This window comes from Brassica oleracea, unplaced genomic scaffold, assembly GCF_000695525.1.
Source record: "Brassica oleracea var. oleracea cultivar TO1000 unplaced genomic scaffold, BOL UnpScaffold00679, whole genome shotgun sequence".
Lineage (NCBI taxonomy): Eukaryota > Viridiplantae > Streptophyta > Magnoliopsida > Brassicales > Brassicaceae > Brassica > Brassica oleracea.
Genome location: NW_013617435.1, coordinates 116,135 through 120,723, shown reverse-complemented (window position 1 = coordinate 120,723; position 4,589 = coordinate 116,135). Strand labels below are relative to the sequence as shown.

Below are 4,589 nucleotides of genomic sequence, written 5' to 3'. Positions count from 1 at the left end.
CAAGCGAGGACTCGCGATGGTCAGAACTCGCGAGGTTCACGTCGTCAGTGACCAACTCGCTGGGAGGCACCAACGGCTCGGCACACGATAAGCCAAGCTCTCCCGCCATCATAGCTCTCAGATCCAGAAGGCCCCTCATCTTTCTTGCTGCGTTGATCTTCTTCTGCTCCTCACCGGTGAACAGCGAAATACGTCTCTTGGTTTTGTTAACCGACGGAAGGTAACTCGAATCCCAATCCCCTGCAAAGGACATGTTAAAAAAATATAAATAATTCAACAAGGAGAGAGTAGAAGCCCACAGCACGACTTATAAAAAAACAATGGACTTACTCCTGGAAATACGGTCGATCGAACGGCGAACCCTCTCCCAAGAAATATTCCCCCAGTGCTCTTGAGCGAGTCTCGCGATAGCACGAGCGTTGGCAAGAAACTCTTCCGGGTATTCACGAGAAGTCGGATGGTCGGCTACAAAGAAAAAAAAAGACAGAAAAAAATAGAAGGCAGTTAGTACGCGAAGAAATAAAACAAGTTAACCAAAGCGTTCTACCAAGCAAAGTGTTCCACAAGACACGGTAGTCGTCGTCTGGAGGGTCTTCGAAGGCAGAATCGGCGCATTTAACATAGAAGTAGGACCTCTACCAATCGAGCGTCTTATTAGGATGCCCCCCTATCACGTTGTAGCCTGGCCGCATTTTTATCGATAGGAGGCCATCCTCTACCGAACTCACGGACGTCAATTCTTCAAAGGTACGAACGCTCAGCGAGGTATCGATCTCGGCAGCCATAACCAACAAAGCAACTGCAATACGCCACGAACCATTCAAAAATTGACTTATCGCTGCATCTCGGCGCCTCACGTATGCCATGACTAGTCGGGGAATTGGGAACCAAAGCTTCGTATCGTCACGAAAATAGGACTCGTACACGCATTGATACCCAACCGGCGGCGACCAAGGCCTTTGGCTCGCCGAAGGAATCAAGAAAGTCACCCCAAATCCGCGGCGCTCCCTCAGAAGCCTCTTCACGCTGTTGGGAGTCGATTGCGTCTTCATAACGTTCTCCCAAGCCTGATCGCTCACATCCGGAGAGCGCAGACACTCCGGAGCTATCGCCGGCAGCTCTTCGAAGATCTCCCCAGGATAATAACACGTCGGCCTATAGTGAGTAGGAAGGACTCCGTCTCTCGCACCGCCAGAACCGTCTCTAACGTAAGCTTGCGGCTCGGCTTGGTTTCCCCTTGCTTCTTGACGGAATGAACGCCCTGACTCGGAAACCAGAATCCTTTGTGACAGATCCAGACTCCCGGTGTCCATCATCGCATCATGATGAACCCGTTCGAACTCCTCGAGCGGAACCTCGCCCGCGTCTCTTAAAGGACGAGATATGGTCGCAACCTCCTTCCCTTTCTGTTTGCGAGATAACCTTCCCCCAGACGACATATCGCTATCTATATTACAACAACAACCTAGAGAGAGAAGTGGAGGGAAGGAGAGAGAGAAAACCTGGATAACGCGGAGAAGAATAGAGGAGGAGAGGAACGATCAAGTATTTATAAGGGAGAGATGGGGCACTTCCCCGAGGCGTCATCATGATACCTACGTGGGCCGACGTGGGCCTGGGAACAGTATTTTTGCCGCATAGGAAACCGAAGCGTCGATTCGGTTTCCCGACATAACCGGCCCAACTCCGAGTCGAACCAGCATCTGGGGCAAAATCGGATCTAACCAAACCAAAGCCGGTTTGGTTAGACTTTATCAAACCGCGCGACAGAGCGAAATACTTGACGATGCCTCGCGATGCCCAATCCGGCAATTTATCTTTGAGGCGACCCGTCTGTCCTTTCAAGCCATTAACCTTCTAAATTCATCAAGATCAACGAGACGCTCATCTCGATGAACTGGGGGGACTTACTGTAGAGGGTGGATTCGACATCCCTCGAGGCCCGAAGAACAGACGGCCCAGCCCACTCAGAACAAAACGGTGTGTCGGCTCGATGGCTCGAAACGTGCGTCTAAGCGTCCTCGACTCAACGGCTACTCGAGACAATATTGGCTTCTCGGCCCAACGAGTTAAAAGCCCACGGAGACGACGCAAACTAGGTCACGGGAGAGTACGAGGTCAACTATATAAAGGGAAGGGAACACAATGAGAAAGGGAACCGAAATCACTGATACTCACTGGGCGGCTAGATTAGGGTTTTACCTTTGTTATCGCGCCTTGTTGTATCTCTCCGGAACATCCTTCGAGGCTCCGGCACCTTTCTGTTCACATATTTCCTTTCCTTGTAACCGGCGAAACAGTCTTCCGATCTATAATAAGACGTCTTTGCTTAAACCCACATCTAAAAACCGAACGTTCTCTCGTTTCGTACCGTTTCCCGATCAAACAGTTATCACCAGAAGCTCTGGGAGTTGTTGTGGTGTGAGAGCTTTGTTGGAAACTGAGAGTCTCAACATGGCTGGAACTGAAGAGTTTGTTTTGTTTGCCATGGCCTATCTGATCTCGGGTTTCAGACCGATGAATCAACCACTTCATGCATTGTAGTAGGGTCGTTTTGGAATGCAGAGAGATGTTATGTTATGGACCATCTCTTTCTGTTGCAAATGATCCTTCTTCCTTGTATGTATGGGAGCTACCACACAATCTACTCTCACTAGCTGGAAAATGTCTCTGTGGGGATTGTGCAATTAGAGAAGCGATAATGACGGAGTCTCTCCCTGTCTGGTTTGACTGGCAGAAGAAGGGAGTTACTGTTCTTGGTTTTGGAGTTTTAAACAAATACCTTCCAACACTTGGTTCATCAGATGAGTTCACTTTGATTCGGTTAACATCTTCAGGGAAGCTAGAAGCATTCAAGTTCAATACTTCTCCTGATCCTTTAAATAGCTTAGGAGTAGTATCTCACAGAGACTCCACCTGCGAATCTGATGAGGTGAATTTATTGTACTTCCCTGATGATAACATATACACCTCAAGATGGTTCAAATACCTCAAGCTAGACTATCTCTCTGCATACACAAAAGGGAACCTCGCCAAGTTCTTAGAATCGAGGATTAGTAAAAAGAGATCCTTAGCTTCGAATAAGAAGAGCGATCCTCTTAGCTTAACCTACCACGAGGAGTTATGCGAGAAGTTGAATCTCAGCGGGTTCGGTAGAGACAGATGTTCCACCACAGTTACTGCAATCTTCAACAGTATCAGTTCACCAACAAGCGTTTTCGATATTGCATTGGGAGAAACCTGGTCAGGTTTACCTATAGAGCTTCTGTTGCTTGCGTTCTCGTACTACACTGAGCTTGGATGTGTTCTGTTAGACAAGAAGAAATCATCGCTCGAGTTCTTATCTGTTCCGAAGTTTCCACAGTTACCACCTTTCCTCTTAAGGAAACCTTCACGCTGAAGCAGCAGATGGTCAAAGAAGATACAATCCGGTGTTGACCTCATTGGCCCTGTTTCTCCACTCCTAGTCCTCCTCGCATTACACGAGTTCCGCAACGGTTGTCTTAACTCAGAACAACAAGAGTTCTTCTCACCGGATGCAGAGTTCTCTGACCGGTGCAACCAAATATCCAAATCGGCTCGGGAAATGGCAAACTCAGTGCCGGCGAGACAACCATATCACTAGAGGATGACATGTGGTTCAACAGCGACTCACAGAAGGAGAAGAAGCGGTTCATTGCTTATTCTCCAATCACAAAGACGAGTGATTCAGAAGAACTCACAAAGTTTGTCTCCAAAGTGCGGCGTAAACACAGTGGTGATGATGATGTTGTTGGAGGAAGATAGCTTTGTTTATGTGCAAGGCGCTTGTCTCTCAATGGCAAGATCGTTCTACTCCATATCAAGACTTTCTTTCTCAATACCATCTTCATAAATGAGTTAATAGTCTTTGTTTTGTCTTCACCAACCAAATTTGTATGATCTGATAATTTAATATATGCTTTCTTCTTCTACTCTGTTTGTGAATAAGTTGCATCAAAAGAGGTGGAACCTCTAAGTACAAAGATAACACCACAACAATAAGGTAATGCAAAAGATAAACCAAGAGACAAATCACACAAGCACACCAAAGCTTTACTAGAATCTCCTTAAACAATCTATTACAAGATCTGCTTAATTCAGCTTTTACACGTCAGTATTAATACCCTAACACACGCAACTGAAAGATCCTAGGCTTCCAGGTTATGTCTCTTCTCCGTCAAGTACTTCAGCCACTGCTTCCAGCACGACCCAGAACACTTCCAAGAGCTTCTCTCTCTTTCTATAAGATCTGTCTCTGTGTCTCTGTCTCTATACAGACGACCCCATAGCTATCTTATATTATTCTCTATGTTCCTGAACCCCTAGTCTCCAAGGCAATATGTATGGACATCTTCCATAACAATAAGTGCAACTTTCCTTTTCTTGGAATGCAATTATTCCTGTTTCTTTAAGTCGTAAACTTGCTCCTCAAGTTTATTCCTCTTTCCATATCTCCAAGATACTCTCTTGCTCTTCAAGTCTACTTGACTCCACATGGTCTTCACCACTCACTACGACGCCTGCTTCAGCAACTACGTCAGCGACTACTTCAGGGATCTTCAATCTCT

The 4,589-nt window shown here is 46.6% G+C and overlaps 1 pseudogene; it reads left to right on the top strand.

Annotated features, from left to right (window-relative positions):
* Positions 1-2,145: 2,145 nt before the first annotated feature.
* LOC106319892 lies at positions 2,146-3,786 on the top strand (annotated as a pseudogene).
* The last annotated feature ends 803 nt before the right edge of the window (positions 3,787-4,589 follow it).